Source organism: Pan paniscus, chromosome 17, assembly GCF_029289425.2.
Source record: "Pan paniscus chromosome 17, NHGRI_mPanPan1-v2.0_pri, whole genome shotgun sequence".
In the NCBI taxonomy this organism is placed as follows: Eukaryota; Metazoa; Chordata; class Mammalia; order Primates; family Hominidae; genus Pan; species Pan paniscus.
Window position 1 is genome coordinate 23,574,908 of NC_073266.2, and position 10,376 is coordinate 23,585,283.

The 10,376-nt window shown below is 44.3% G+C and overlaps 1 pseudogene; it reads left to right on the top strand.

Moving 5' to 3' along the window:
• Window positions 1–294: 294 nt before the first annotated feature.
• On the top strand, window positions 295–5,377 carry LOC129394641 (coxsackievirus and adenovirus receptor-like; annotated as a pseudogene).
• Window positions 5,378–10,376: the final 4,999 nt, after the last annotated feature.

Sequence of the window (10,376 nt, forward strand, 5' to 3'; positions counted from 1 at the left end):
TTATTTATCCACTCCTCAGCTGATGAACATTTCTGTTGTTTTCTACTTTGTGTTGCTATAAACATTCGTGTACTACTGTTTGTGTAGCATTTGTTTTATTTTCTTTTTGGTAAACACATAGGAATGGAATTGCTGGGTCACGTGATAACTCTATGTTTAACCATTTGAAGAACTGCGAGACTGCTTTACATTTTAAAGTCTCACCAGTGGTGTAGAAGGGTTCCAATTTTTCCACATATTTTTATCTTTTCTTCAGTCGATAAGCACTTAGGTTGTTTCTAATTCATGGGTATTATGAATAATGCTGCAATGAACATGAAATTGCAGATGTCTGTTTTTGACATACTGATTAAAATTCCTTTGGACACGTATCCAGAAGTGGGATTGATGGATCATAGGGTAAATATATTTATAATTTCTTGAGGAAGCTTCATACTGTTTTCCAAGATGGCTGTACTAATTTCCATTCTTACCAACAGTGCACAGGGTTTCTTTTTCTCCACATCCTCATCAACACTTATCTTCCATCTTTTTTTATAATAACCCTAGTAAAATGTGTGAGGTGATATCTCATTGTGGCTTTGATTTGCATTTCTCTGATAATTAGAAATGTTTATGATTTTTTCATGTACCTGTTGGCCTTTTGTATGCCTTACGAAATGTCTATTCTGGTTCTTTGCTTATTTTTTTTTAATAAGTATAGTTTTATTCTTATTTTTGAGTAGGTTGAGTTACTTATATATTATTATATGAGCCCCTTATCTGATGTATGGTTTAAAAATGTTATCCCATTTGTGGGTTCTCTTCATTCTATTATCACTTCTTTTCCTGTGGAAAAGCTTTTTAGTTTTATGCAATCTCATTCATGTGTTTTTGCTTTTGTTGCCTGTGCTTTTGGAATAATCTACAGAAAATCATAGCTCAGGCCAATGTCATACAGTCTTCTTCTATATTTCCTTGTAGTAGTTTTACATTTAAGTCTTTAATTTTGATTTCATGCTTGTATAAAGAGCAAAAGAAAAGTCAAATTTTATTCTTCTGTATGTGGATAGTCAGTTTTTTCTACACCATTTATTGAAAATAATTTTCTTCCTTCATTGTGTATTTTTAGTTATTTTATCAAAAAGTCAATTGACCACAGACATACGGATTTATTTATGGGTTCTGTATCCCTTTGCACTGTTCAACATGTCTGTTTTTATGCCACTGCTATGTTGTTTTAATTACTATAGCTTTGTAATATAGTTTGGAATCGGGTAGTCTGATGCCTCCAGCTTTATTCTTTTTGTTCAAGATTGCTTTGGTTAGTCAGGGTCTTTTGTGGTTTCATACAAATTTTAGCAGTAATTTTTCTATTTCTGGGAATTTGATAGTGGTTGCATTTAATCTGTAGATTGCTTTGGGTAGCATTGACACTTTTACAATACTAATTTTTGAATCAATCAATAAAGGATGTTTCTCCATTTATTTATGCCATTTTAATTTTTTTCATCAATGTGCTATAGTTTTCAGTGTGCAAATCTTTCACATTCTTGATTAAATTTACTCCTAAGTCTTTTATATATTTTTATACCTGTTTTGATTCTATTATAAATTGAATTGCCTTATTAATTTATTTTTCACGTAATAGTTTGTCATTAATGTATAGAAACAATAATGCTATCTGTATGTTGATTTTGTAACTATTAACTTTATTGAATTTCTTTATCAGCTTTAACCGTTTATTTTGGTGGAGTCTTTAAGATTTTCTCTACCTTGAGTGCGCCAGGCGCGGGGAGCCTAGGACCTGGAGCGAGAGCCGCCTACCTGCAGCCGCCGCCCATGGCACAGCAGCCACCATAGCGCTCCTGCTGCGCTTCGTGCTCCTGTGCGGAGTCGCGGATTTCATCAGAGGTTGGAGTATCACTACTCCTGAGCAGATGATTGAAAAAGCCAAAGGGGAAACTGGCCTATCTGCCATGCAAATTTATGCTTAGTCCTGAAGACCAGGGACCACTGGACATCGAGTGGCTGGTATCACCAGCTGATAATCAGAAGGTGGATCAAGTGATTATTTTATATTCTGGAGACAAAATTTATGATGACTACTATCCAGATCTGAAAGGCCGAGTACATTTTAAGAGTAATGATCTCAAATCTGGTGATGCATCAATAAATGTAACGAATTTTCAGCTGTCAGATATTGGCACAGATCAGTGCAAAGTGAAAAGAGCTCCTGGTGTTGCAAATAAGAAGATTCAGCTGGTAGTTCTTGGTAAGCCTTCAGGTACAAGATGTTACGTTGATGGATCAGAAGAAATTGGAAGTGACTTTAAATTAAAATGTGAACCAAAAGAAGGTTCACTTCCATTACAGTATGAGTGGCAAAAATTGTCTGACTCACAGAAAATGCCCACTTTATGGTTAGCAGAAATGACTTCATTTGTTATATCTGTAAAAATGCTTCTTCTGAGTACTCTGGGACATACAGCTGTAAATCAGAAACAGAGTGGGCTCTGATCAGTGCCTGTTGCGTGTAAACGTTGTCCCTCCTTCAAATAAAGCTGGACTAATTGCAGGAGCCATTATAGGAACTTTGCTTGCTCTAGCGCTCATTGGTCTTATCATCTTTTGCTGTCGTAAAAAGCGCAGAGAAGAAAAATATGAAAAGGAAGTTCATCACGATATCAAGGAAGATGTGCCGCCTCCAAAGAGCCGTACGTCCACTGCCAGAAGCTACATAGGCAGTAATCATTCATCCCTGGGATCCATATCTCCTTCCAACATGGAAGGATATTCCAAGACTCAGTATAAACAAGTACCAAGTGAAGACTTTGAACGCACTCCTCAGAGTCCGACTCTCCCACCTGCTAAGGTAGCTGCCCCTAATCTAAGTCGAATGGGCACGATTCCTGTGATGATTCCCGCACAGAGCAAGGATGGGTCTATAGTATACAGCCTCCATACGTCTCATCTGTGCTCTCTGTGTTCCTTTCCTTTTTTTGATATATGAAAACCTATTCTGGTCTAAATTTTGTTACTAGCCTCAAAATGTATCAAAAAATAAGTTAATCAGGAGCTGTAAGGCATATATTTTTAAAAATTTTTGTTTGGTTATATCGAAATAGTTACGGGCATTAAAGTTAGTAAAGACAAGTTTACCATCTGAAAAGGCTGGATTTTCTTTAAGAGGCCGATTATAAAGGTTTCTAAATGTTATCAGTACCTAAGTAAGATGTAGCACTTTGAGTATGAAATCATAGGTGAAGAAATCGGTGAACTTACTTGCATACCAAGTTGATACTTGAGTAACCATCTGAAAGTGGTACTTGATAATTTTTACCATTATTTTTAGGATGTGTATCTCATTTATTTATGGCCCACAAGTCTCCCCCAAATTAGTACAGAAACATCCCTGACAAAATTACTTATGTACGTTTGTACTTGTTTTCACAGCTCCTTGGAAAACTCCGTGTTAGGAATATCTCTAAAAACATAGAAAACACTACAGTGGTTTAGAAATAACTAATTTTACTTCTAAGTCATTCATAAACCTTGCCTATGAAATGACTTCTTAAATATTTAGTTGATAGACTGCTACAGGTAATAGGGACTTAGCAAGCTCTTTTATATGCTAAAGGAGCATCTATCAGATTAAGTTAGAACATTTGCTGTCTGCCACATATTGAGATGGCACTAGGTGCAATAGCAGGGATAGATTTTGTTGGTGAGAGGTCTCATGCCTTGAGATCTGTGGTGGTCTTTAAAATGGTGGCCAGCCAGACCAAGGATGTAGTATCTCATAGTCCCCAACTAAATGCTGGCTTTCCACTTTAGGTGATATTTTTCTAATTAGAAAAATATTATAACTGATTTATTGTTTGACAATTATAGATTGAAATTTCCTAATTCTAAATTTTAAGTGGCTCTTCGGTTTCAGTGCTCTATGTTGTTTGTTGTTGGTTTTGGATGGCATTACATATTATATGTTCTAGAAACATGTAATCCTAAATTTAACCTCTTGAATATGATCCCTGGATGATATTTTTATCATAAATGCAGAATAATCAAATACATTTTAAGCAAGTAAGTGTCCTCCATCAATTCCGTATTCCAGACTTGGGAGGATGTAAAGTTGCTGTTGTGTGATCAAACATGTCTCTGTGTAGTTCCAGCAAATCAAGCTGAGCTTCAAAAAAGTTTGAGTCTTAGTTTTGTGAAAGTGATTTATTCTTAAAAAAAATAAAGAAAAAAAGAAAAAAGATAAGAAAAAGGAGTAAAGCGACCACTCCTCCTTGTCAAATGTGCTAAATATCATTTTAGGAGAAGAAAGTGGATTTATTGTATCTCCCTTAAGATTGTGAGGGAGTGTGGATACAGTAGAATGAGCCAATAGTTTCTTTATAATAAATACGGTCTGCAATAAATTATTTCACTAGCTCTAAACCCTTTCCCTAGATTTTAGTGGGGAGTTGGTTTCTGTTAATATCTTTGGGTGCTGTGGTGGTAAATGCTACATTATAAACGGTGGCATGTATTTACAGTTACAGTATTGTGTGTACACTTTTTAATGGTAAACTTAAGCTGAATGTGTAATGGACTTGTGTATAGTTTTACATATTTGGAAGCATTTTAAAAATAGGTTTTAAGCTTACATAAAATTACTTTTATACTTGTGTTAACATTTTCTTCTGTGCCTTTTGGGTAATTTAATTTCTGTTATGAATTTCTGGTGCCTATGAGCTAGCTATCACCTACCTGAAAATTGCTTAGAGGTGAAGGTACTGTTTCTAAAAACACATCACTGTGACATCTTTCTATCCGCATATTTTCAAGCTTGCCTCTTTTCTGTTCTTTGTGGATATAACTTAAGTGATTGTGTTATTCATAAAGATTTAGAAATTTCAATATTCCCAACACTCTGACTATGTTTCTGATTTTATAACAGTAGCCATTTTTGAATGTCAGATGTTTGGCCTGTTTTATATGAATAAAGTTTATTTATAAAATATTATAAAAATAAGTAAATAGAACATTAATAATAAAAAAAGATTTTCTGTATCTTAAAATTATATTTTCAGAAAACAGAAACAATCTTACCTCTTCCTTCCCTATATGGATTTCTTTTATTTCTTTGTCTTGTGTAATTGATCTGGCTAGGCAATTACACATAATGTTTTCAGCATTTGTAATTTTACATCAAATCCATCCATTGTAGCACATTGACTGCTACTTTTCAACTTGTAAACCTGGACATTTATTACTACTCTTCCTCCAGTACAGGAGTCCATGGCCCGGTGTAGGCCCTACTGTGCCACAGTCCAGGGCACGGCTGGGCGCAGGTTCTCTCGTGCAAGAGTCCGCAGCTCTGTGGAGCAAGAGTTCTCCAGTGCCTTAGACCAGGGTGAGGCAGGAGTGAGGCTCCTTCAGTAGCTCAGTCCAGGACGCAGCCCTGCGAGGGTCCTCCTGTGCAGGAGTACACGATGCTGCGGGGTCCTACTGTGCCTTAGTCCAGGACGCCAGGGGGCTGGGTCCTCTGCTGCCATAGTCCAGGATGCGAGGGGCTGGGTCCTCTGGCGCCATAGTCCAGGACGCAGGGGGGCTGGGTCCTCTGGTGCCATAGTCCAGGACGCAGGGGGGCTGGGTCCTCTGGTGCCATAGTCCAGGCTGCCGGGAGCTGGGTCCTCTGGTGCCATAGTCCAGGGTGCAGTGGAACAGGAGTCCTGTGGAGCAGCAGTCCAGGGCGCGATGGGGCGTGGATCCTCAGGTGCCGCAGTCCAGAACACTGCAGGGTGGGATTCCTGCCTTGCTATATCCAGGGTGCCGCGGGGCGGGGGTTCTCTTGTGCAGGAGTCCAGGACGTGGTGGAGCAGGAGTCTTCCGTGTAGGTGTCCTCCGGTGCTGGAGTCCAGAGCTCAGTGAGGCTGGGTCCTCCCGTGCCATAGTGTAGGGCATGGCGGGACAGGGATCCTGCCCTGCAATAGTCCAGTGCTTGAGTCCGCAGTAAGGCAATGGTCCTCCAGTGCTGGAGTTCACGGTGTGGTGGGGTCGGGGTCCTTCGGTGACTTAGTCCAGGGCGTACCAGGGCGGGGGTCCACAGTTGCCATAGTGAGAATCCTGGAGGAGGGTGGTTCCTGCCTTGCTGTAGTCTGGGGAGCAGGGGGCAGGGGTTCTCTCTTGTCAGAGTCTCTGGCGCGATGGGGGTGGGCTGGGGGTTTTCCTATGCGATAGCCCACTGGGCGGTGAAGCCGGGTCCTCCCGTGCCTTCGTCCAGGGCGCAGGGGGGCGAGGGTCTTCGGTGGTGGAGTCCGTGGAGCAGCAGGACGGGGATCCTGCAGTGCCATATTCCAGGCCGCGGCGGAGTGGGGGACCTGTCCTGCAGTGGTCCAGGGCATGCGGGAATGGTGGTCCTCCTGTGCCGTAGTCCAACGCGCAGCGGGGCGGGGGGTCACCTCGTCCTGCAGTCCACCACGCAGGAGGCCCGGGTGCGGCTGTGCCTCAGTCCAGTGTGCAGTGGGACGGCGGTCCTGCTGTGCTGTAGTGCAGGACGCGGTGGCGCAGGGGTAGTCCAGAGAGCGCCGTGGCAGGGGGCCCTCCAGTGCTGGAATACAGTGCAAGGCGGGTCAGGGGTCTTACCGTGCCGAAGTCGGTGGCAGGGGTCCTCCCGTGCCATAGTCTAGGGGGCGACGGGGCAGGGTTCTCTAGTGCAGGTGTCCAGGGTGTGGCAGGGCAGGAGTCCTCTGGTGCAGGAGTCCAGGACGTAGCCGAGGAGTCCTCCAATGCCAGAGTCCAGGGCTCTGCGGGGCCGGGTTCCCCCATGCCAGAGTGTAGGGCGTGTTCAGGCGAGGGTCTTGGCGTGCGGTAGTCCAGGGTGCGGTGAGGCAGGGGTAGTCCAGACCTCCATGGCAGGGGTCCCTCTGTGCAGGAGCCCAGTGCCCAGCGGATCGGGGGTCCTTCTCTGCTGTAGTCCAGGGCACGGCAAGGTGTGGGTCCTCTGGTGCCCTAGTCCAGGGGGCGGCGAGTCAGAGGTTCTCCCGTGTCTTGGTCTAGGGCCTGGCAGGACTGGGGTCCTGGAGTCCACGTGGTAGCCCAAGTTGCCGCAGGACCAGGTCCTCTGGAACCACAGTCCAGGGCACTGAGGGGCAGGAGTAGTTCAGGGCGAGCCAGGGCCAAGGTCCTCGGGAGCCAGAGTCCAGGGTGTGGAGGGGTGGGGGTTCTGCAGTGCACAGTCCAGGACACCGCGGGGCGGGGCAGGGCGGGGATCCTCCGGTGCCTTAGTCCAGGGCTGAGCCGCGGGAGAGGTCCTTCAGTAGCCTAGTCTAGCGCATGGCGTTGCAGGTGTCCTCCAGGGCCTGAGGCCACGGCAGGTCGCGGGTCCCACTGTGCTCTAGTTCAGGATGGAGCAGGTCTGAGGTCTTCTGTTGCCTCAGTCTAGGGCGCTGGAGAGCGGGGATCCTCTGGTGCCAGAGTCAATGGATCCACCGGTCGAGGGTCCTCCCATGTCTTAGCCCCGGGAGGGGAGAGGCGGGGGTCCTCCTTTGCCCTAGTCCAAGGCATTGTGAGGCCCCGCTCCTGCATTCTTAACTGTCTGTGCCTCTGCCGCCGCGGGGGAAAACTGCACCATCTCAGGCAAACCTAACAGAGCAGCTGTCCTTAAAAGATTCCCAGTTGAGTGTGGTTTGGAGCAGGCCTGAGAAGTGTGCCCTTAGATGGCTTCAAGGGCTCTGGGCAGTGTTTAAGGAATCCAGCTGACCTCAGTTACTCCGAGCCCTTTTCCACTCAGCAGAACTTCTGGCCACCGGGTCCTCTATCTGCGGAGCCCTTCTATCATCCCAGATCCCCACAGGGTGGGCTCCCTCTCATCCTCACAATCTCAGCTCAGGCCTTATTCATCACCACATTCCTGGCACCAGGCCTGGCCCATGAGAAATTGGTCAGATTAAGAGCTAAATGTGTTTCCATGGCCACTTGTTTTCTTCAGGCCTCCTTTCTTTGTGCCAGCATCTTTGGGTTTTGGTTAAAGTTTTCAGCGGCTGCATGAAGTTCCATTTTTCTTACCAAGTAAGAGACATAGCTTCATGAAAACAAAGGCAGAACGCTTGTGACCAGAGAACTCCCAGTCCTCTCCCTGCATAGGAAAACTGGACTTCTCCAGAGGGCTCCAGCTCCTGGGCAAATCTCTAGGGCCACTTAATTGGGCTCTCCCCCAGCTTTGTTTCTGGTTTTGAAGGGGCGGAAGTTGGGAATCCTTTCTAAGTCTCTACACATGGAGCCCTTCTTTGGTGGGAAAGTCTTGACATATACCAGGATTGTCATTGACCTTTCAGAGCCTTCAAGAATCCTGAGCTGCTTTGGCTTCTGTTCCTGGAAGAGAGGCCACTGAACTTCTCTGGAGCTGGAGTTCAAGTTCAAATATTCATCACTGTTACTAAGCCTTTACATAGCATGTGATTTCTTTCCGGCAGGCTCATGGTCACTTAGGTTTGCTTGTATGTAGATGGAGTGGTCTGCATCCTCATTCAGGTAACACCCCCAGCCTTTCATGCTGAGATTGGCCATTTTATTTGTAACTCACTGTACAATCCATTTGCTCTTCCAGTGTCCCTTAGAAGGATGCAGAGTGTTCTGTAGAATGCCATAGATACCTGGGTTTAGGGAAAATATTTGACCCAAAGTCCGCCAACTCACATGAGTATCTCCCCACAACTTGTACCGTGCTAGTCTCTGGGTATATAGCAAATGAAACCGTGCCTGAGCAGATGTTACAAACACCCTCCCCTGAGAGACTCCAGGGCTGCTTTATTCAAGCAAAACGGTGTGCTCTAATAAGCTCAGAGCTGAGAGGAACAAGTTTTCATTCCAGCTTTCTCAAAAACTCCCTTTGTGACTTTAGGCCTAATAATAATAACACTACCTAGGTAGTGAACACCTCTGTGCCAAGAAATATCGTGATCATTGCCTGAGTTGTAATTCTCATAGTAGTCCTGCAGGACAGCTGCTATTACTGCTTATTATGCAGATGGGCAACCTGAGGCTCAGATGGAGTTAAGTGGCTTAATTGGTAGCCATAGAGCCAGGATTTGAACCCAGGGCTGCCTGATCACCAAATAAAATTGTACTCAACATGATGCACTTAACTTTTCTGGCCTCATTTCTCTCACCTGTAAAAATGCGTATTTCAGACGTTTGTAATATTTTACCTGTGGTTGAAAGAGTTACCAGCCCTTCCTTGATCACCCATGGTAAGACCCATGAGCCTCTGAATATAATTATAGAAAACATTTGGAGAGGGATGGAGAGAGACAAGATCATGCCTCCTTTGATAATGTCAAATTTTCAGTGCACGAAGCCACACATAGTGCAGTTTTCTAGCTTCCCTTTCACACATGGCGTTGAAGAAAGTAAATTAAGCAACTCAGCTAACACTGGGAATGCAGCAGAAGTCATCGAGTTCAGTGCTGGGAGACAGTTGCCATGATATTCCAAGATGGACACCAGGATCACAGTCGATGACTATGCCCTCCCTTGAAGATGGTGGCTTGCCTCTCTTTCTGTAAGCACATGTCATGTCATAACAATATTAAACAATTAAAAGTAATGTCCCCATCTTCTTCTACACTGCCTTTGAATTATTATTTTAGATCTGCCAAAATAAATTGCAAACTCATTAACAAGAAATGGGGGTGCCTGCATCCCTGCCTTCCTGAGTAGTCTATTCACCCAAAGACAAAAGGGTGACCAGCCTCCATCTGGGATATTCAAAGACACAGTCACCCTGCCATGCAGCCTGAGGCTGGTGAAGGTCCAATCCCCTTTTTAAGAAGCTTGTTGGATGAGCTTCATAAACATACAACCACAAAGGAAAGGCACAGCCGATGTGAGCGAGGCTGATAAGATGGGCATTTTGTCTGCTTCAAGGTTAGAATGCAACTTGTCTGTCAAAATGTGGTTATCTGACCTCCACAATGCTGCAGTCCAGCTAAATCCTGCAAATATTCATCCACCATTTACTATGGATAAAACAATAATGTGCTGTGGGGAATCCAATTACACACACACACACACAAAAGTGCACACACACATGCATGCACACACACTGCTCCTGCTGTCTCAGAGGTTCCATGCTGGCAAGGCAGAAGTGCAAACATTAGCAGGTAAGTCCACTAGCAGGAGGAATGTGATAAGTAGATCCAACAGGGTACAACACAGTATGATAGAAGCAAACAAGGTAGAAATGAGTTCTGACTCCCTTTCACTTATGAAACTGATTATGGAATAGTGTATGAAAGGCTTGCCTGAATGAATCTCATATTTTCCAAGTGTTTTCTATCCCAGTGATTGGAACTTTTATTCATTTATACCATTGTCCAAAAGGAAAATACAGGAGATTTTCCTAA